Source organism: Eumetopias jubatus, unplaced genomic scaffold, assembly GCF_037043125.1.
Source record: "Eumetopias jubatus isolate StellerSeaLion01/CBP00866 unplaced genomic scaffold, mEumJub1_p1.0 scaffold_1, whole genome shotgun sequence".
NCBI classification, from domain to species: Eukaryota; Metazoa; Chordata; class Mammalia; order Carnivora; family Otariidae; genus Eumetopias; species Eumetopias jubatus.
Window position 1 is genome coordinate 102,898,402 of NW_028274807.1, and position 24,447 is coordinate 102,922,848.

Here is a 24,447-nt window from a genome sequence, read left to right on the forward strand (position 1 = left end):
CTCTGGAGGCAGGCAAACCTGGGGTTGAAATCAAGGTATAGCAATATTTGGCTGTCAAGTTTCATCTTCTATAAAAATGGAGATATTAATATTTGCTATATAGGGTTGTGTTGTGAAGATCAAATGAAATAACGGGAAATGCCTAGGCTAATGCCTGCCCCATGGTAAACACCCAAAGATTGGAAGCATTGTTTTTAGTGTTATCATATTCCCATATTCATGCTAGGTTTCTAGCCCTTTAGTTCCACAGGGCATGGAGACATAGTTAGGATGTCAAAAATTAGTATTTAATAGAGAACAGTTACAATAAAATAATGAAACAAAGTCAAGTTTAATAAAATCTACATAGTTTAAAGTAATGTAATGTTCCTGAGGATAGAATAATAAAATTATACAGCTGGAAGGGGTCTTAGAGGTAACCAAATCCAATCCCTCACTTTACAGATGAGACAACTGAGGCCCAGATAGATGGAATGATCTTATTTAAGCTCCTCTACCTACTGAGCAGGTATACACTTTAATGTGAATCCATGTCTGACTTTGGCCAGCTTGTTTTCCTCCACAATTCACTCACTTGATAATGACTCACTTCATTATCATCTGGCTTTGTACTAATGACTGAGATGATGCAAAAATTGGGGGAAAAAATCTCTGAGGTGTATTTCCTATGTTTTCCAACGAAATGAAAGAATCAAGCAGAAAAAAGAGATACACGTAAAAGGTAGTGGGGGCATATTCTTTGAGTAGTTGAGCTGATATCCATTACTACTCCTGGCAGGCACTGTTTGGTTCTGGAGAATGTATTCCTACATTTAAATGTTATGTTCAATAAAAGAATAAAAAGATTCAAAGACTTCCCTTTGAAAATAATTACAAAATTACCATGATAATACATGAGAGGAGTTTTGTTGTACCCCCACATTTAAGCTCTGTGAGAGGAACAAGTGGAAAATGGAAAGCAAGCCACCATGACAGGCCTTTGCTGAAAGCAGGATTCCATGGTGCCAAATGTGCAGTTTAAAGGTTGCTCGTTTTTTGTTTCTCTTTAACTATCACTTTAATCTCTTTGTCTCTTACTAATTATTATGCATAGACAAATATGATTATCAAATTTTAATTGCACTGTCACAGACACTGTACAAATGATGATAATAAAATAGCATTTGCAATCTGCTTTGGTAATTTTTGGACTGTAACTGTGCCTTAATTTGCACAAATGCAATGCATTTCATTTGTCTTCAAAGTAGTTATTATTCTATCCAGCTCTTTTTTTTTAAGATTTTATTTATTTATTTGACAGAGAGAGACACAGTGAGAGGGGGAACACAAGCAGCGGGAGTAGGAGAGGGAGAAGCAGACCTTCCCGAGGAGCAGGGAGCCTGATGCAGGGCTCGATCCCAGGACCCTGGGACCATGACCTGAGCCGAAAGCAAATGCTTAATGACTGAGCCACCCAGGCGCCCTAACCATTTTCGATTTTCGATTTTCTATTACAATACTGTTTTTTCTAAAAACTTGGTTGATGCATACCAATACCATAACAATTTTTATCTTTGATATTTTATATTTAGGCAGTTTTTCAAAGTAGGCTGGATTGTATTTCACACTGTTCATTTATTTGTCCAACAAAATTATCGAAGTACCTACTCTGTTCCAGACATAGTTAATATTAGACCCTGCAGATACAGAGGTAAATAATGTATGACTCTTGCCTTGTTAGACCTACTACCATCTATGGGATCATATCCATTCTCTTGGCCTTAATTACAATCTATATATGTGCTAATGACTTTCAAATCTCCGTTTCCAGACTTGTCTCCATCTTTTTCTCTGATCCCTAGATCCATGTGTATGCAAATACCTCCTGCACAACTCTACTTGTTTATTTTAAAGATACCTCAAAATCAACAAGTTTGAAACTGAGTTTATTGTCTTTCTCTTAAAACTGTCTTTCCAGGGGTGCCTGGGTGGCTCAGTTCTACCAGCTCTACCTCCTAAGCAGCTTTAAAATTTGTCCACATTTCTTCATTCCTACTGGTACTATCTAGTCTAGTCCACTATCATCTCTCACTTGGATTGACAGTGTCCTAATTAGTGCCCCTGTATCTAGCTTCTCCCCGCTCCCCAAACACTCCATTTTCACAGGCAGCCACAGTAATTCTTTCTTTTTTAAAGCTCTAATTGGCTTAAGAAATGATGCACAAATCAGACAGCATCCCAACTAGCAAGTAGAAGAGAGCTCCCCACAGTGATCATTCTAAAAGGCAAGTCTGATCATGTCATTCCCTTCTTATCATCTTTTAATTACCTTCCTGTTATTGGGGGATAAAAATCCAAATTCCTTAAATAAAGTTTCCTGAGCCCTCCACTAGCCAGAGCCTCCATCACCTCTTCATCCTGGTGTGTGGCCAGCCCCTTGCCTGTCTCCATTTGTAACGAACTTCTTTTAGTTACCTGAAAAGAGGCCCCATGCAGGTGCTCTCTCATTTCTAGGCCTGCAATGGGCCTTCCTTTTCCTAGAACATGTTCAGCCTCCACTAAAGGATAGCTCTCTGGGGAAGTCTTTCCTGACTAGGTAGTGTTAAGAACCCCCATTACCCACAGAACCTTCTACTTTCCCTCCTCTGATACTTACTGATTTTATTGTTTTCCTCAATTGTCTCTCTTCCTTGGTAGACAGTAAGACTGGAGAGTAGAAGACTTGTCTAAATTTTCTACTATTGTATGACATAGTAAATAAAAGTTGAATAAATGAATGAGACTTAGAAAATAAATATGTTATCTATGATAGATGCTCTAATAGAGGTAACCACAGAATGCTATAGAACCTGAGGGACATCTAAATTGGAGTTGGGGCTCCAGGAACACATACACTGCTCTTTGTACAGTGTACAACACATGGTAAATTGAGTTTGAAGTGCCAATAAGATTAATATGATTTAATTTGACTCTTCATGGTGAAAGGTAGCAAAATATGCCACCCCAGAATGTGGCTTGTGGGCATTAGGATTATTTTGAGAAACAGCAGGCACAGGAGATGCTTTGAAAATAGTAAAAGTTGCCCTTATGTAAGGAAAAAAAATATATATCTTCCTCCTTTTTTTTGTCTCTCTCTCTCTCTCTCTCTGTCTCTCTCAGAGAAGGATAACTTTAAATCACTAGAAACTGTCATCAATGGAGATTTAAGAGAACTGAAATCTGCATAGCAAACTCCACTTTTCATGCTCACCTCTCCATAACTAGCCTCTCCACACACTTTTTCTTTTCTTTTTCAAGCTCAAGATGGTATTTAAGCTCCCTCTGTGAGAGTTACTCATTTTTCCCTTGGTATCTCCCATGTATACATGAGGTTTACATCTTAATCAACTTGTTTGTTTTTCTCTTTTAATCTGTCTTTTGTTATAGGGGCCTGTACAGAAGAAGTTAGAAAGATGGAAGTGAAGTTATTTTTTCCTCCCTCACAACAGGATGAAGGGCATCCCAGGTAGAGGCCACAGTCAGCACTTGTGAAATAATGGAGGGGCGAATCAGAAGCAGAAGGTACAGGAGCTACACACGGTCCTATATGAGAGGAATAAAGAGAGTATGGGTGGATGGTAGTTGCTGTGAATGTAGGGCAGGACCTAATAATGAACCATGTGTCCTAAGCCGAGGAGTTTGAATGTTATTCTGAAAGCTATGGGGATTCAGGCCAGGAAGTGACATATATTTTGGAAAAAAATACCATGCCTGCATTTAGAGGGATGAATTTGATGGGTGAAAGTGGTGATGGGTGGTGGTAGATTTGACTAATTATTTGGGGGGGAGAGCGAGGGTAATAATTCAGGCCCAAAGTGTTAAGAACCTAAATGATGCCATGGCAGTGAAGATAAACCCGTGGGGCTTGGTGACAGAGAGAATAAGGAAAAGTCAGTGAGATTCTGTTTCAGGTGAATGTGTGAATAGTGGTTTCCTCACTGAAAGTTCAGTCTGGTTGGGGAGCAGGGGCGGATGAAGAAGTAATGTGCTGCATGGAACAGAGAGACATTTACCAAGAGAAGCAATAGAACAGAAGTGGCTAGACCCTCATGCCATTACCACAAACTACTTAACCAGACGGTAGCCAAGGAGGCTCAAATCTGAATCCCTGATTCCTCCAATGCCATCAGGCCCCGAACTGTTCAGAGACAAAAGCCCCATGGTGTCTTGGATCTCCCTGTCTCTTGAACACTTCAAAACTCTAGTGAGAGGAGGGATAAAGGTAGAAGAAAAATGAAACTAGGTATGAGATAGTTAGAGCAGCTGGGCAGTTCTAGGGATGGGAAGCTGGAAGCTGGATTGAGGTGAGAGTGGGGATCAAGTGGAAATTTCTTTGGTAATGGGGATGAACTAGGAAAACGGGGAGGAACGAGGACTCTGGAGCAAGGGTCAATTGTAGGACAAGACCTCGGAATGTGAGATGAAAGCCTATGATGGAAGAAGAAAACATGGTAGTGGCCATTTTGAGGCCAGTATAAGGGTTTGGTAGCTGAGGATGGCCTAGGAGTGGGAACATTTCTCTAATACTGTTCACCATGCAGTGGGTCCTTATTAGACCTCATTCGAGGTGTTCAGTTACAGGATCAGCATAGGGCCTCCAGGGCCCAGCACAGCCCCTTCCAGAGGGCAGGAACTCTATAAATATTTGTTGGATGTATTGATAAATGAGCACCAAAGATACAAACAGAGATTTCATTTAGGAGGAAATCTTGCCATGGAAAACAGTGGAGCAAGAAGCTTTAGAGTAGTCATGATGGAGCTTGTCTTTCATGGTGGGACAAATCTTCTAAATAACTTGATGGCCTGTTAATTGCACTATACAGCAATCAGTCAAGCCCTGGGACCTGGTGTGATGGGCACATTGGGCACAATCAACTAATCTATCAAGAATCACAAAGCAATTGAGAAGCTCAGTCGGAAGGGATGGAAGTACTGCTGTGTGAACCCCAGATACCTGGTTTCAAGGCAAATTGAGCTGAAATATCCCCTTATTCTATTAGCCTGGTTTTCTGGAATTAGCAGTAGGCTCAAGAGGAGACATTTTTCTCTTGAATTAGTGACAGGACTGCCACTCAGTCATAAACTTAGGGGATTCAGGTTATTCCAACATGAGATCATTTGATTTTTTAACATGCAGTTGGTCATAATTTTCATTATGAAAATATTTTAGTACAATGTCTGGGAGTCGAAAGTCCTGCAAAAGGATCTGTTGATATCAAGCTTCAAGGTTAAACATATCATCACATGATAAAAAGGAAAACCTAGTTCTTACAGAAAAGATCCTATCCACACACAGTTGTGTGTGTGCACCTATATTCACCTGCTTGTACTCACCATGGCCATGGGCCTGAATTTACTAGCACAGGCTGAATAAAGCACAAAGTGAGGATTCAGGCGAGACAAAGCTGTAGTTGCTGTGGAAACCGTGGCACTGATCTTCCTGACACATGTACCCCGAGCTCTAACATTCTGTAAATGACTTAATAAGGGATGAATCCACGTTTTGGAAACAATTTTTAAAACTTATTAACTGAAATATTTAAAAAAAATGGGAAGTTTCTATAGTTTCTATAGTTTTTGTAAATTTCAGCTCTAAATTTCTGCATACCTGTATCTCTGAAAATTGGAGGATTTTGTTATTTGCTTTAAATGCAGATGTACAGAATAGATGCTGATTCCATGGGATTCATGTGGGGTCTATCTATAGTCACAATCAAGAATATGCAAACAAAATCATAGATATCTCACGTATTCTTTTTTTATTTTATTATGTTATGTTAATCACCATACATTACATCATTAGTTTTTGATGTAGTGTTCCATGATTCATTGTTTGCAAATAACACCCAGTGCTCCATTCAATATGTGCCCTCTTTAATGCCCATGACCAGCCTAACCCATCCCCCCATCCCCCTCCCCTCTAGAGTCCTCAGTTTGTTTCTCAGAGTCTCATGTATTCTTAATGCTTTCTCCAGTTAGTCTTGAAATTTCAATCCTAACTGAAAGAAGCGCTGTACGCTTCTAGTCTAAAACTCTAATAGCCTGTGTACCAAACGTGGCAGCTCAATTATGTATGGATTGGGACCAAATTAATCCTTTCTGATAACTTCTCTACTTGGTCTATACCGAAGATGGCTGGCTGGAAAAATCATCTCCGAATTTCTTTCCAAATATAAAGTTGGCAGATTTCATCTACTCTCTCTTTATATATATATTTTTATCCTCGAAGGAAAGAAAGATCTTAGAATTTGCATTTTTTTGTGTGAGTGAAAACTGTTTCTGCTTCAACGAAACCCAAACTTTTTAATAATGTTAAATATTGTCATATTTTTAGGTAATGAGTTATTTTTGAACTACCAATTTATGGCAGCAATTCTTAAGGAAAAAATCCCTCCCTATTAACATTTAGGGGTGATATAATGTTGGTAACAGCATAGCACTCAATTTCAAGATTTAGAACAATTGATTCTATCTCCATAGCTATCTGTGAAAGTAAATATAAATTTTTGTCCAAATCTTCAGTTATCTCAATAACACTAATTTTGACCTGTGAGAACTATATGGTAAATTAATATAATTTTCCAGTGGCCTGCTCTTGAAACCTATGGGCTGACTAAATCCTTATATAATAAAATACTACGGCCCCCACATATTTGCCACACGGTAATTTTGTTATACCAAGTTCATTGTTAAATATGCTTTCTTTTTGTAGAGACTGAATAAGAAAAGTTGTTGATGCAGTAGAATAGTATTTTGAAATGTTACTGGGTCTATTTTTCTATTTTAGTAATTCCCCTTATACTCTCAGCCTGAGAAAAACACACAACTTAGAGAAGAGAGAATACAAAGAAGCTGGTGAGAACACAGTCATCCTTGTAGCTTTGAGTTTTCATAGAACGTCTTCAAAGACAGAGCTTTTGACTCTGAGCGCAAAGTTCTTGATAGAAGAAAAATTTTCAATGTTATTATTTGTTTAATTCCAAAAGCTTGGATATCAAGACAAATTATGGAGGTCTCAGAGCATAGAGTGGATACAACAAACATAAAACAGGAAGAATTCTTCAATAAACACAGAGTATTTTTCTTCATTGTAGAGAGGAGACAGAAGCAAATCTAGGATGGAGGTTAAGCTTGACAAAGAGGGAGAAGAGAAAAGGAGAGCTCACTTCATTTTGCTTAAAGTCTTGGTAGGGAGGGCAATGGGATCGTGAAAGACAAAACACTCAGAGAAGTTCACAGATCTGAGTGTAGAGGGGAGCTGGGCCCTACTGCCTGTCTGGGAAAATACAGCTTCCCAGGTGAGGTTTTGGGCAGAGAGGACCTGAGGCAGATCACATGGCTCCACAGGTAGCCTAACAGCTGGGAATTTTCCATGTCTTCTAGAAGGCACAGGCTAGGACTAGGTGCAGGTCTGTGGACCTAAAGGGACCTTGTAACTGGGATGAACAAGAGTTGGAAGAAGTGCAGAGTGAGTGTGGGTGCTTCTACAGCAGATACAGTGAGAAGAGAGGCTAATGAATGTCAAAGAATGAAAAAAGTAGGGCTAGCATCCGGAAGAGGACAGATCCCATAGGCCCAACCCCCTCCTAAGATGCGCAAAGCCCTGGAGTTTATGTTTGTTCAGAGTTGCTGAGTACTGAGTTACGGAGTATTTACCCAAAGAGACTGAGTGTAACCTGGAGGTGACTGAGTTACCTTTAATCAATACATTTGAAATTTCCACCATTGGCAGAAACAAGGGCCCAGGAGCTAAATTCAATTATAAAAATAAAGACATTTATCTTTTTTATATTCATTCTTGTATTTTTAATTTCTAGAGATCTACCTGACTTTTTATAAACTGCTTTGATAATCTTTATAGATCGCTCCTTTCAGACATTTTCTCACTTTAAAAATTTCTTTAAATATAATGTGTTTCCTTTTAATGATCTGAATGTGATAATTCAATATCTGAAGTTTCTGAATGTCTGATTCTGCTATCTGTTCTTCCTGCTGCTTCTTGCTCATGGTGCTTTTTTTCTTTGTGTACTTGGTTAAACCTTTGCTGCTGTGCTGCTCATACCACTTGAGGAAATATAAGTGAGAATTCTCAGAGGATTAATAAGGCAACATTATCTTGCCCTTGGAGAAGGTTTGGGATTACTGTCAGTCTGATGCCACTCTAAACTAAATTTTTTGCAGTGACACAAATTTGGGGCTGCACAGACTTCAAATGTTCCCACGGCTACAGCCTCTTAGGGTGGGGTTTCCTTTTTCTTTTCCTCCCACCCTGCTCTGTCCTAGGTGAAAGCAACTCTCTGTGGGAGGGCGATGGGAGGCCATGGACTTCCCTCTGGTGTGGCCCTTCGTGTTTCACTTTAATATAAGGTTCATCTATTACATTCTCCACATTTGTGGGCCTTAGGATTTGATTTCCATCCCTCTCTCCCCAGGAATCCATTGAAGCCAGAGCTCAGTTTCACAGTCTAAATAGGCAAATGGCCTTGGAACAAAAGCAGCTTCTAGGGCTTGGCCTACTTTTCTGTGTTCTTGTTTATTCTAGGTTTTGGCTTGGTAATGCCTTACTATGTTTTGGCTTATTGATGCTTCTAATAAGGATGAAAGCATATTTTATTCAGTATTTTTAGCAATGTTCAGTGGGAGAATCGCTCAGAATAAATTAGCCCCTCAGTCCTGGGCATCAGAAGTCATACCTGACTTACATGCGGGTAAAATTTCAGTCTCACTGTATCTATTGTGAGGCAAGAAAAAAAGTGTTGTGGATTTCAGAAGGGATTAAGAAAACTGATAGAGTAATATTTTCCCTGTTTTGAGTTCCTTGTAGTTTTTGCAACTAAAGCAAATTGGTTAGGTAAGTTTGGGAATTTAAATAAGCTCTTTTCACAAGAGTGGTAGAGCTATTTAAAAAAGAAAGGGTGAGAAAAGTTGTACATCATATTGATTGCAGAATTAAAGAATTGCAAATAATTATCATTGCTCTCACCTTCTACCCCAATCTTGGGTCTTTGATTCTAAACAGTATCTGAAACATAGGCAGGAAACAGATAAAGAAACCATTATTTATAATTAAAAAAAAAACAGAAAAAAATCCTTTACTTTAGGTTTTGACATTAAGACATGAAATAGCTTTGTCCTGAATTGTTTGTCATGTTTCCTATAATGAATTTAATTTTTTATTTTTACTAAGTCCTATGGACGGATGCAAAACTAATAGGAGACCAAGTTCTTATTGTGAAATTTATAATCTCTTTGGGGAGGATATGCACAAAAAAGGAAGCTCTACAAGGAGTAGGGACTTCTGTTTCTTTGGTTCACTACTATATTTTCAGGCCAGGTGCAGGTCCTGCTACACAGTGGTGGCTCAATAAAAATTTGTTGAATAAAGGAAGTTGCCGAGATGGTTATAATTTGACAAGTTGGGAAGGAAACTGACTCCACTTGCAGTGAGTTCACATGAGTTCAGGATGATAAGAAAAACCCCAAGGTTGGCAGGGTAAGTAGGACCCGGCTGCATCTTGAGCAAGGTTTTGAAGTTTGATGGATGTGTCATGGATTGTTGACAAAGAAGCCTCAAAGTGGATGAGAGGAGAACGAATTTCACACAAAGGAAATAAAGTGTTTGCAGACGGGAAAGGGATGTTGAGACTTAATCTAGGACAGTTTTTGTTGTTGTTGTTGTTGTTTTATTTTGTTTTAGATACTAAATGTAGACTTTTTTTTTTTTGATTCATCAGTCTTATGTAATACCCAGTGCTCATTACATCACATGCCCTCCTTAGTGTCCATCACCCAGTCACTCCATCCCTTCACCCCCCTCCACTCCAGCAACCCTCAGTTTATTTCCTATGATTAAGGGTCTCTTATGATTTGTCTCCCTCTCTGGTTTTGTCATGTTTCATTTTTTCCTCTCTTCCCCTATGATCTTCTGTTTTGTTTATTAATTCCACATATCAGTGAGATCATATAATTGTCTTTCTTTGATTGACTTATTTCACTTAGCATAATACACTCTAGTTGCATCCATGTCATTGCAAATGGCACGATTTCATATATTTTTGATGGCTGAGTCATAGTCCAGTGTGTGTGTGTGTGTGTGTCACATCTTTTTTACCCATTCATCTGTTGATGGACATCTGGGCTCTTTCCATAGTTCGGCTATTATGGACATTGCTGCTATAAACATCGGGGTGCAGGTGCCCCTTTGGATCACTACATTTGTATCTTTGGGGTAAATACTCAGTGGTGCAATTGCTGGGATGTAGGGTAGCTTTATTTTCAACTTTTTGAGGAAAATCCATACTGTTTTCCAGAGTCTAGGACAGTTTTTTAGAAAAGATTTATTCTACCCCCCTGGGGTCTTGTCCTTAAATGATATTATGAGGAAGCACATGGAACTCTGATTGGAATGGAGATGGAAAGCCCTTGAGCCCATCTGTCACCTTCCCTCCCCTAGTGGTAGCCCCTATGGTCCTCTTAGGAATGTCCAGGTCTCCACTGAACACCATCTGAAGGCATCTTATTCTGGCCCAAGCGGACAAGTGCATATGGGATGAGTTGGGGACAAGGCCAGCGAGAAGCACTGGGAAAACAGAAGGAAGGCCTTTTACCACTAAAGGTCAGGTCTAGTCATAATGAGGTGATCTAAAGGAACCAGGCTAGGTTCTCACTGAAGGATGATATTATAAATCTAGAACCTCAAGGAGGACTATTTCAAAAATGATGGAAGGGAAACAGCAAGGTCAGGCTAGCAACTGAGAGACAGTTGCAATGACCCAAGTGTGAGTGAGTGTCTGAACTTCAGTTTTCATGTGAATTATCCAGGTAACTTATTTAAAATGCAGATTCCTAAATCTCACTGCCAGAAATTTTGAATCAATAGGTTTGATATGGAGCTCCGGAATCTGAGGGGTTTTTTTAGCCAGGCATAATAGACACACAGTGTTACCTTAGTTTCACGTGTACAACCTGAATGTCGAATCACAACTGGTGATTTGACAAGTTTATACATTATGCTATGCCCTATCACAAGTAGCTACCATCTGTCACCATATAATATTATACAATACCATCGACTATATTGTCTATGCTGTACTTTTCCTCCGCATGATTTATTCATTCCATAACTGGAAGCCTGTACCTCCTACTCCCTTTCATCTATTTTGCCCATCCCCCACCCACTTTCCTCTGGCAATTATCAGTTTGTTCTTTGTATTATGCTTCTGTTTCTGCTTTTTGTTTGTTTATTCATTTGTTCTGTTTTTTAGATTCCACAAAGAAGTGAAATCATATGGTATTTGCCTTCCTCTGACTTATTTCACTTAGCATAATACCCTAAGGTCCATCCATCTTGTTTAATTGGTAAGATCTCATTTTTTATGGCCGAGTAATATTTCATTTTATCTACATATAGTGCATCTTCTTTAACCATTCATCCATTAGTGGACACTTAGGTTACTTACATATCTTGGCTGTTGTAAATAATGCTGCAATAAACAGTCATTGTAAACAATGCTGCCCTATGTTTATTTCTATGGTATAGAAATACCATATGGTATTTCTATTTTTAATTTTTTAGGGAACTTCCATACTGTTTTCCATAGTGGCTGCACGAATTTATATTTACAAAAAAGTATACAGGGGTTTTTTTTCCCTCCACATCCTTGCTAATACTTGTTATTGGGAATCTGAATTTTAACAAGCATCTTTGATAATTCTGCTGCAAGATCAAACTTAGAGAAATATTATTATAAGTGAGTATTTCTCACTTCTACTGTCCTCGTCTTTGTCATTTTATAGCTAAAAGTGTATCAAGAATATGGAGGAAGGAACTACTTCAGTCAACACTATATTAAACTGAAGGCATCAGTGGAGTATATGAATAAAACAATTGCTTGAATGTCAGTTGTGAAATTTGAGCCCAAAGGACATTTTATGGGGCGTGCGTTGGTAGAAATTACCCCAGCTGCCAAGGTGCCCAGATCAAGTAGGCACGCTCAGATACTATCCTTTGTCTGTTGTGCTTAGGTCACCAGATGGTGAATCCAGTCCAGTCATTTTTCTATGATAATACCCTTAGGGGGATGTCTAGAAGAAGTACACAGTTCCCCTCTAAAATCTAGATTGTCAAAGATTTGGCATACTCCAATCATCCCCTGTTATTAAGGTATCACAAAATCATTTAAACTTTTCTTGATTTCCTTTTTTCTTTTTAAAATATTTATTTATTTGAGACACAGAGAGAGTGAGAGCATGTGTGCATGTAAACAGGAGGAGGGGCAGAGAGAGAGGGAGAGAGTCTCAAGCAGACTCCCGGCTGAGTGTGGAGCCCTACATGGGACTCGATGTGGGGCTCGATCTCACGATCCTGAGATCAGGACCTGAGCCGAAACAAGAGTTGGGACACTCAACCGACCAAGCCACCTAGATGCCCCTTGCTTTTCTGTAGTTCACTGACATCATTGTAACCCACCTGTAAATGGGCATTAAATAATCAAGCACACAAGCAGCACCAGCTGCTTTCTCATGTTACTTATCTGGAGCTGAGGTATTTCCTGAAGAGGCATTTCATGCTCAATTGGCTTTTCTGGCAGCAACTACTGAACCTTAGGAGTTGTCTTCTTTAGACACTTGGTATTTACCGAACATGGGAAAGGAAAAGGGAAGGAGAGAAAACTATTTATTGAGTGCTTACTCTGTACTAATCCTTTTAAATATGTTATCTCATTGAGAAGTTGTATTATTTTTATTTTAAAGACGAGGAAACAGCCTCAGAAAGGATAAGTACAGGTTCAGAGAAGTAAGGTGAGTTGTTTAAAGTCCTTTACAGCAAGACAACAGAGGAAATTAAATAGGAAAGGAAATAGAAAGGACTCATGGCCATGGACAATGTCCCTGGCTATTGAGAATAATGTGTATGCTCCTCTGGAGGGTTTAGGCTAGTGTGGCATCTTCTCTGTGAGAGTTCCAACATCTCCTTCTTGGAAGTCCAGGGGCTGGTCTCCATGAGACACTCAGATGAGAATACCTCAGGCTACCCTCTGCCCTTCCCCTTATCTCCCCAGACATTCATGCAGACTGTAGGCACTGGGTTCAGCTTTACCTTTCCAGAATCTATCTAGTCCAGACCCTCACTTTGTAGATGGAGTGAAGAGCAGGGCAAAGGGAGTGGTGATTTGCCCAAAGTCATACAGAAAGACTAACGAAGTTGGGAGTAGAAACCAGACCCCCAGTCCCTTTGCTTCCTTGGGGAGTCTAGCTATGAAATCAGTGGGGGAGTTTAGAGATGCTTTTCGGCAGGAAAGGAAGATATGGAAAAAGTCCCTAGACTAGGACTCCTCTGGTTGGAGAGAGCCATTAGAATAGTGTTTCTCCACCAGGTTCTAGGAAATCAAATGCTCCCTCAGATTTTCACAATGTACTCCAGGAAGATTCTAATCTCTGGTGATCAAAGTTTGGGAAAGCTGAATTAAAGTGCCTTTTCTGAAAGACCTCTCAAGGCCTTTAGTCTACTAATATAAAGCTCAAACTCCAAGATGTGTTATGTTAAATATAGAGCTTTCCACATACATTTGCAGACAGGATCCCCTTCTCACTGTCTCCCCACCCCCCCGGGACAGATCAACTATTAGTAGCTCATGGAAAGGTCTGTGGAACCTGGTTGGGGTAACACTAAGTTATGCCAAGTTAGGTAACTAAATTGGAAGATTTTTTTTTAAAGTCCAAACGATGACAAGTCCAATGAAAAGAAGAGAGAAGTAGCCCAGAAAGAAGGGAAACTCCCCCTGAACAGTAAATGTGGTATCTCAGCAAGTCAATGGAATATTCTTTAGGCATAAAAATATGATATTTTGAAAACACTAAGATAATGTGGGTAATGTTTATGGACTATCATTAAGCAGGAAAAAACCCTAAAAATACAAAATTTTCTCTATGCTATGATTGAAACTATATGGAAGATTATATGTGTATGTGAGCAGGAACTAGAGGGAAATATGAAATAATGAAATCAAATCTTGATTAGGGCCATAGACTCCACCAAAGGCTGTTAAAAAATTCTATTACTTGTGATGATGTCAGTTTTACAATAAAAAGTAAAAGAAAGAGATGTCCCCTGAGAATTTAATTTCTCCTTCTTTTTCATTAATGATTTTTTCCCCCTCTTCCTTTTCTGGGAACCCAAACCTTCTGCAAGATAATAGTAAGTTTAGAAAAATGATGTTATGCTTGCTTCCTCCACCAAAAAAAAGAGAGAAAGGGGGGGAAAAAAAAAGCAATTTCTGATTAAATTGTACAAACTTCACTTGCTGCAGAGAGGAGATTAATACCCATGGGTGTGGACCATGTGTGGTATATGATTAAAACTTGGCAGCTACAGATTAGGAGACACTGGGGGATCAGTAGTCATTTCTTGTACATAGTACTTTTCTGCCTTCTTTCGGATAAGTTAGAGCAGTGAATTACAGGGCCAAAATTCTGAAAGTTGATATTTGGAACATATGTAGCTCTATACTGGCTTTAGGATCTTTAGTTATAACCATACAGAATAAAAATGAAATTTAAAAATACCTATTTTTAGACTGAGCATTCAGAAGAAATCCAGGAATACTCTCTCTCCCAGGTTGTGCTGTTCATGCTTTACTGTGTAAAATCCCCAAAGGTATTAATCATTGTAATACATAACTTTAATAATACGTGGTGAGGCAACACATACATAATTTTAACATATTTATTCAAAAACATGTGTTGTATGCCGACTACATGCCAGGTGCTAGTGATACAGTGGTGAAAAATCCCTGTCCTCATGGGGTTTATATTCTAGGGTCAAGGCATATAATAAAGTAGGCAGATAAGTGAAGCATATATGTGCTAAGGAGAAAAACAAAGCAAAGACAGGAGCTGGGCAATGTGGAAGGGAAGATCTCATGAGACAGAGGGCATTTGAGTAAAATATCTGAAAGAGGGGGCTTTATGTATCTCTGGTGTGGAGCACTGCAGGCAAAGGAAGCAGCAGGTACAAAGGCCCTGGAGTAAGAGCGCCTGGTGTGCTGGAGAAGGAGAGCCGAGACCGGGGCCTGGTGGGCAGGTGGTGAGTGCAGTGCTGCTCTGAGGGAGAAGAGATGGATAAGAAAGTGCACATTTTTGCAAGTGGGTGAACAATGGTGAACTTTCCCTGAGCCCCATACTTCTGAAAACAGTGCTGGTTAAGAAGTCCTCCCTACCTCCTTTGTGCTCTGGGAAATGGCTTACTGCAAAGAACCACCCTTCTCCATATGACTTGGATATGGTGGATGGACGACCCCCTTGTTTACCTAGGACAAGGCCAGACACAGACCCTTCCAATCCCCATTCTTTGTGTCATAAGTGATTAGCTTCTGTACCCCCCAAACTAGCCAGACACAGAAGAAAACATTCCTTATTCCTGACAGACTGAAACTCCCCTTATGACAGAAGCATCCCAATTGGAAAGTCATGTTCCCTGTGACTTGTCTGCTCCTCTTTATATAAGTCTAAGGTGAAACTATGCTGCCAAGGGGCTCTGATTTTTGCATCTGGGCTGCTCTCCTGACAGCAACTGGGAGCATAAAATCAATTTCCTTCCTTTTGTCTTTGACAGGGTATTAGATACATTATAAACCCATTTGAGGAATTTTTCCCCCTTATAACATGTTTGCCAACAAGCCTTCTCTAAATTTAAAAGTAACTCTCTTGGGTTGAAATCACCTTCATGCAGACTTCAAGGGTAGAGACAGTCATGATTCAAATTTAATTACTAAATTCTCAAGTCGTACTCTGAGAATTAAATTGGGAGTCAGAGGAAATAGTTCATCAATAGAATCCTTTGGGCAATGTTCACTATTGAGAAAGTGAATTTCTCTTGTTTTGCCAGCCAGGGTCATTGATCCAATAAATAACCAATTAACCTTAATTAGTTTATTTTCTCTTATTGGGATATTATTATGTGAGGGTATTTTACTATTTTGGCCTTCATTATAAATAAATTATAAAATTTAAAAAATGTTTTATCAATACCAATAAATTCTTGCTAACACAATTTTTTACCAAGAAAAAGGAAAGATCCTTACCTGCTTTGTTTCTAAAATTTGTCTTTCAACATCTGGCAGCTGAAATTATTTTGTTTAACTAGAATTTTTTGAAGTAGTCAATTGTACTTGATGTGGTAAGGAGACAATTAATCATTCACACCTTAGGATGAATTAATTGCTGTAGGCTTCTTTGCTTTTAACTGGAGAACCCATATTCAGGGAAGAAAGGGGATTCTGAAACAGAGTCATGGGTGGAAGGGAGTGTAGGATGATCTCTGGGAATGCTGGCTTGGGTGGGAATGCTGTTGTACAGCTGAGATGTTGGGTAGCTAAGAACAGCACAAAGCCACGGGTCCCAAAGAGGAGATGAGATGGACATGAAAGACCGACAAGATTTATTCATTTAATGTTCCTGCCCCAATTCCTAGAGTTTGCCCAGGTTTGTGAAATAACTAGAGTACTAAAAACACATCTGATAAAGGTCGCTCTTTCAAAGATGCATTTTGAGTAGCTAAAGATGTACACATTGAGAATTCTTGGTGTCAGTATAACTGATGGACTGAGGTGTGATCAGGAAGGTGCTCACCAGGTAGCACAGACCCTGGTGATGTTATAAAAAGAGGATGCCCACCAGACCAGGAGATCTGCCAGGCTCCAGTGGAGATTGCCCTAGCCATTCCCACTCTCTACCACTGGTGGGCCCCAGGTCAGGAGTGCAGATGGAGGCTCACATACCATATGTTAAAATATTTAGAAGCTGTCAATTAGTCTGGTAAACTGTTAAATATGTATGTTATCTAACATATCTCCTATCTTAACAAATATACCTTCAAAACTACCCAGAAGATTAGGTTCAAATTTAGGGTTCTATAGTGCAGGAGGAGCTGGCTCACTGGTGTTCAGCCTGCAGTCTGACTCCCTTCTCTTTCCACCCCTGCACCATGGGGCTTGTGGGTATGTGTGTAGACCTCTCCCCACCCCTTTGCTATATGTCCAAATCCCATGTCAAAAGCCCCGCCACCCCCCACCCCCCAGCAGCTGGCCGCTCCTTGGGCCTCTCAGCATGTATGCTGGTGACACAGTATGCTCTTGAGAAAAAGAATGAGGGGTAAGAGGGCTGTGTAGGTCAGGGAGGTCAGGGATGTAGGTTTGGGATCATCTGAGCAGGGAATTCTAGGGTCCTGGATACTTGGATCATCATCTAGAAGGGAGGGCTTGGGTTCCAGGTAGACAAGACCCCTTGGTCTCTTGAACTCCTCATTATGGGAGGTGGGGATGTGGCTAGAAATATGGCTACAGGATGGCCAGAGAGAGATCCTCTAAAGCATGTGGCCCTTTAGGGACCTTTTAAAGACTTTCTTGCCAGGGTCTAAGAGCCGTGCTGTTGATAGGTATAATCCCATGGCCGTCATTGTCTTCTACTGTTGTGTAGTGTGTTTACTTCATACCTAGTAATTTTCAGTGAATGGACTTCATTCCATAATGTGGACTGAGCTCTCAAGGAACCCTTATTATTGACTGTATAAAATCTTGAGTTAAAAGTTGTAGGGAAGCTGGGTGGCTCAACAATTGTAGAGCTTGGAGCACACAGCCTAGGTAGCAGCTGTCCTGGACAGTGCTGTCCAGTCTACTCAGCCAGTGAGTCATACCTTCCCATAAGCCCTCCACTTCTCTACTCCCAACCTCTTGACATCTGCTTTTTGAGGGCCTTGCCCACAGCAAGAGATATTGCCAAGGTCTTTCTGTTTTACTCAGGAAACTCCATGTGTGAAGGGAATGCCTACTTGAAGATTTTGAGTTTCAAAAATGATATGTATTGTTGGTTTGTTTGTTTGGTTTAAGGGTTCCGAGAAAAAAAACTCTTTGTTGCCAATTCAGACCAACAAGATAACATTCTATGTCACGAAAAAAGGCTCCTTGCAATAAGGGCTCCCTAAAGCTTTCATTTTGACAGTGAAATAGATGATTCTGAAGTGCTCAATGAGTTTAATTTGCTAAATAGTAATTAGCTATGATTTAAATAGAAGATTATTTGAAGAACTGAATAAAATAACACTGTTTATCTTCAGCATAATAATCTGAGTAATTGACTGTTCTCGAACTTTGATGTAGATAGAGGGAGCTACCATCTGTTTCCTTAGGAAGACTATTTTTGAGAGGAAGAATTGTAAAGGGTAAATCTTTCTAGAGCTTGGTGCCCCTCCACATCCACAGCAGCACTTATAACTCCATATGTAAATATTAAGACACACTTCTGAGCCCAGACCTGATTCCAAGTGTTCTGCCATGAACAAGAGTGATCAGGCATCATTTCTCTTTACATAAGTTTTGATATCTAAGGAGGAGGGATTTCTGTTCTCTCTCAGGTGTGCTAGGGAGGAGTTTTATGAAAGTAAAACAGGCACTAACTAATAAGTGAAGTTGTTTAGGGCGATCAGCCCTTCTGAACTGTCCTCACCAGAGCTGCCCCAACACATAGTGTGCGATCCAAACCCACGGTGTCGACCAAGTCCATGCAGACCCACAGGCAGTTTCCTGGGCTTTTGCTGACTCAGTCCCCAAAGATCTCATAGTGATGCACATTGTGTCTCTCCTACTTAGGGTAACTGTTTTTGGAGTGTGAGGAACAAAGACCCATGATGTACCATACACATCAGCTAATGTACTCATCATCATAGTGGGGGTGGTGTCATCCTTTGATTCATACGAGTATTTCAGGGATGTCTGTGGCTCTGCTTTTCCTGAACTTACAGGGACTATGTAATCTAATATATGCCATTCTCCCCTTCCCCATTATCATCACCTATAACAAACGGGATTTTTCAGAGCATAGAGAAGCTGTGCCCTATAAGCTTAGCAGTTTTTGAGTCTTGGATAAGGCATACACAAGCATGTCAAACTAACAAGTTCAACATTTCTGCCTCTGCACATCTAAAGACCTACAAATCAGCTGCCTCTGTACTGTTTTCTCCATCTTGACTTCTGCCTTAAAGCCAGGCCCTCAAAGCACAGACCCTCCTAAACTACAAACCCATGTCTGTGGCTGGGGCTCCATTTGGAGCCCATCTGGTCCATAGTGTCCTCCTCTCCCCTCCTGTTGCTGTCGGAACAAAGTTGCTCCCACATTTGAGCTCTGCAGACCCTGTTACCACTGTGGGGCTCTTCATTGTCTCTTTCTGATCCCCTCCTCTACCTTGTGAGTTATCATTGGTAAGGAGACCTGGGCATATCCTAACTGGAACCTGCCAAGCCTATGAAATTTTTTTTTCTAGGTTCTTATTTACTATGTATCATTCCTCCATTCTTATCTTGCTCTCAATTCAAATCTTTTTTTTTTTTTTTTTTTTTTTAAGAGATGGCTTTTCCCAGCCTTCTGGAGATTTGAATCCTACCTATATTTAAGGACAGCGGCTCAAGGTTCTGCTATGCATGGATAGGTCTTCTCCAAAGACAACTGCTGTGAGTCTGGCCATGACTTTCTTTCTTTTTCTTTCTTTCTTTTTTTTTTTTTAAGATTTTATTTATTTATTTGACAGAGAAAGAGATAGTGAGAGCAGGAACACAAGCAGGGGGGGTGGGAGACGGAGAAGCGGGCTTCCTGCCCAGCAGGGAGCCCGATGTGGGGCTCGATCCCAGGACCCTGGGATCATGACCTGAGCTGAAGTCAGATGCTTAACGACTGAGCCATCCAGGCACCCCTGGCCATGACTTTCAAAGACTGCTTGAATTCACAGTTGTGTCTGGTTCACCTGGGGATATGACAGGAATAGATACTGGGAATTAAGCCCTTGGGGGGTAAAATTGCCCCTAGTTAAGAATCACTGCTTATAGAAAGTGGCTAACCTGGACTTTGAATCCAAATCTGTCTTCAAAGACAACTCTTTTCTTAGCTAGAAACCAAATTAACATGTAAACATCAGCACTCATGTAAAGAGACTGCTTTGCATGGCAGTAGAAAGATTCAATGTATTCTGGTTGTTACAGCAATTAATGTCATTTCAAAGTAAAGGAGCTTATAATAATAGCTAACATTTATTGAGTGCTTACTATGTTCCAAGAAGTGTGTCAAGCACTTTATACACATTGGTTCATTTAATCATCTCCACAACCTTGCGAGGAATGATATGCCTGCAGAATCAGCATATAATAAAATAGATTCAGAAAAGGAAATTTTGCCATTGCAGCAGCATGAGAGCATTCTGCAAGGGCTAATAATTTTTCAAAGTTCAAGTCTGGAGTCCTTTGTGCGATATTAGATTTTAGTGACATCTACGATTCCAATTATCCCCAACTATGGAATGTACCTGGTCAGGCCTGAGCTGTCAAAAAGGGATTGTTTTGAACAATTTTCATGGAGTCAACCAATTAGTTGATAGGATCACACATCCTTTTTGATACCAGGCACCCTCTCGGTGTGGAGCTGCGTGTCACCCCCTCCCAGGGGAGTGCCTGGGGATTGCTGGGAAAATGGAATCAGTTAAAAATTGGCTTCTTGCATTTGTCAGACTCTTGGTTCCTTAGCACTGTCTCTCTTAAGAAACCATGGGTTTCGAAAGTGTTTTCTAAATCAAAGTTGTAGTCTCAGGAAAAAAAATGTGATTGCAAATACATTAGTTTGAGTTAAGCCAATGAGTTAATGATAATCATTTCAGGGGGAGAAATTACAGTCCAACGCCAGCAGAAGAAAGCTTAGACATCAGTACCATGCTCCAAATAAATGAAGGCTGCCTCAGAAGTTCGTCTAATAACTTGATAATGCACCAAACCATATTATGGTTCCCACACATGAGAATTCTGACTCACAGATCAATTACTCAGGCTGAAAATCTTCATTGAGTGTCCTGTTGAGGGCTGGTTTATGGAATAAAATGGTTTGAACACGGGATAGAGAGAAAGAAGAGCCTGAGAGAATGGAGCAGTGATGCTAATTCTAAAGTATAAGCCTCTGGACTGGTGAAAAAGAGAAAGATGAATAAAAAGAAGACTCGATGAGGAGAAGCCCCAACTGCCCAGGGCTCAGAGCAGGAGGCTATACTATCAGATCCATGACAGGAGGTCTCCTGAGGCTTCACTATGCCCACAAGACTCTCAGCACCCTTCCTCGAGACAGACCGGGTTGGTTGGGCATGTGCAGAATTTGGAGGCTGTACAAGAATGTGGGGGTGAGATTGGGGAAAGCTTGAATTATCAGTGAGGGAGGGCTTCTGGGAAGTGTGAAAATTTGTACAGTGTTCAAAGCTCTACACACCTGTTCCTTTGGCCATCAGCGGGTTAGCGTTATGAACATGGCATCTGTGAAGCTGCATGGGGCCCATGCTCAGAAGGGCCCACGTTCGGTCTCACACTCTGCTGTCACTCTGTCGATGTTCTCACTAATTTTTAAATAACCGTTCCCATATTTTCATTTTGCACTTGGATCCACAAACTACATAGCTGGTCCTGGGCAGCATATGCTACCCTGACGTGCCTCTGTGATGTGCCATCTCTACATTATTCCAGGACCCTAGGGAGGATGGGGCTATTTGGAAGGGGGCTCAGTAGTAACTCACGGGTTGCGCACCAGACACTGTGCTAAAAGTTCTTAGAGGAAACAGTCAAGTATCCCATTTCCTTAATTCTAAGATAATATCAAATACAGCACTCCCTTGGCTTAGTGGCAGCTTCTTTTTTTCCCAAAGAAAAACAAATCCATTAGCTATACATATAAAATATCCAACTTACACTAATTTCAGAAACATGAAATTGCGAATCAAAAAGAAAAGAGCATCTTAAAATAGCAGAAACCATAATTCATGGTGAGTTTTCATCAGCCCTCTGAATGAATTCTGGACCTCAAAGGAAAGCATTCACCTTGCCCTGCTTGGTCTCTCTTTAGTTTAGAGAACTTTCTGTGCTGCTTAAATCCAACTAAAAATGGTATATTTTGTGAAAGAGCAATGAAGGTGCTCTTTGACGTGTGATTAGTTGAAAAACAAAAACAATGGGACACTGACGCTCTGAGGTCTAACTTTGATGTTGTTGAAAATTAGTGAGAAGAAGCTCTTGAGCTTCTCTTTGTCGTAGGTATGTTTGTTCTGCCTGGGATAAGCAGACTTAATGATTTTAGTGCCTTGAATGTTCTAATCCATCAGAAAAGCAGAAGATACATCACCGAGATTTTGCCTGGTGGAGCATTGAGCCCTTTTTCCAGATACAAGCCTCCCCTAAGTCGGATCATTTTCTTAAGAGTTTTGGTTGACATCCACCCTCAAGGTGAATGCTTCTTTAGCTAATGTTCAGAATTTGTGGTCTGATAAATCTCTCTTCCCCAGAGAGCCCCTTAGCAAGGAGCTAGTTGCCTGCAATAGACACTGACTCACAGGTTCACTTATGACAAGCTCAGGCACCACCTTCCTCCCATATGTCTCTTACCAAGAGACTTGAAAAGATTCACCCACTTCTTCCTCCCACAGCTTGAGGACAAAACACAATGAGTTAACTCTGACAAGGGCCTCAGCATTTGCTCCCTACCCTCAATCACCAAGAATGCATTACAACTACCTGGGCGTCTGATGCAGTGTCATAGGATTGACTCATACTTGTATTTACGCACCCGACAAAGCTTTGTTAAATTCCTGTTGTGGGTATGGAGCAGAGCATGGTGAGGGGGTGGAGAGAATCTGAAGACAGATGAAACAGAGCCTGTGACCTGGATGGGGTGAGAGGGCTCTTAATCTAGTAGAACAGAAAAGGTCTGTGCCTAAAATCTGTACCGATGAGGAAGGTCGCCCAGCTCCCCCTTCCTATGATCTCCTCACTTCACCTCATTACACAGAGTGCTAGACCTTCACATCCATATTACCCATCTTAAAGACTTTCCTACTGGATAGACAGCAGGTCTAATACTCTTAATAAATGATGTGAGCAGAAGGCCGATGCACAAATACTTAAGGATGGTGACGATAGGAATGATCCATTTCCTATTTGGTTGCAGTCAAAATGAGCCTAGCTTTCTTTGGGTCCACCTACGAAGAACCTTATTGTAACTATGACAGTGACAACAAAACTACTGCTGCTTCTACCACTACAACTGTGTTTGAGTGTCTCCACGTGGCTTATACTCTCCCTCATTTATATACGTTGCTTCTTACCATTATGACAACACTGTGAGATATTTATCATGATCCTGCTTTCCCTGAAGAAGAAATGAAATGCCAGGAGCTGGAGTTCAGGCACAGCTTGCCCTCACAGCACCCCACAGCAGCCCTTCCTTCAGGGACAACTCTGGTCTTGTGCACCCCCCCTGCCCCGCCCCCCATGGGAGCACCCAGGATGAAAGCTCAGGTCCTCTGGGAGCATTGAGGAAAGGGCTGTGGGAAGAACCAGGACTGCATTGCTTGGAACGGAAATCGCAAATGTTAGGGTAGGACCTAAGGTCTCACAAGCATGTTTTTCTCCTGGGCAAGCATTAGCATTCTAGAACAACTAGAGCCCTCGCTTGCTTCTAAAAAAGCACTGGAGCTTTTTTATTGAAAAAGTCTAATGACATGAAGGGAGGAAAAGGAAGAAGTTCTCTTCTGCAGAAAGAGGAAAGAGAGAAGGTCATTTCTAGAAAATTCACTTAGTAGCCTGAACTATTTTATTTATTTATTTATTTATTAAGATTTTATTTATTTATTTGAGAGAGAGAGAGAGCACGAGAGGGGGGAGGGTCAGAGGGAGAAGCAGACTCCCCACCGAGCAGGGAGCCCGATGTGGGACTCGATCCCGGCACGCCAGGATCATGACCTGAGCTGAAGGCAGTCGCTCAACCAACTGAGCCACCCAGGCGCCCAAGCCTGGACTATTTTAAATAGCTACTCAGCTTTTTCCAGCTGATGGGAACTGCTGGGTTCTGGACACCCTGAAGAAAATATTTTCGGAAAAGCCCAGTACTCCAGGCCCTACCAGAGCATGCAAATTTGACATCTCTGTTATCAAGGTCCTTGGGCAAGCCCCATTGAGAAAAGACATTTAAGGAAGATAATGGGACACTCTACCCATTCACCCCTCCAAGTGTTTCAAGTTCCACTGAGGTCACTAGAATATACTTGAGGGAGCTAATTTCAGTTTAGTTAAGACAGATCAGTTGGTTAAAGTAAGTTTTTTTGAATGCCTACTTTGCACAAGGCATGTGGGATTAAAAAAAGATCCAGTCTAGTGGGGTCTCAGTGATTTAACCCCCTACAGCTCAACATTTGTTGCCACACTATTTCATGAAACCCTTTGCCATTACTAAGCATCTCTTCCAATAAACTTTCTCTCTCACTATTTTGGGCCCAAGATCGCCCCAAAAGGGCCTTTTCCATCTTTTCCATTAAAGTAGTGTTTTTGAAACATATAGAACACCATTAAAAAATGAAGTGGA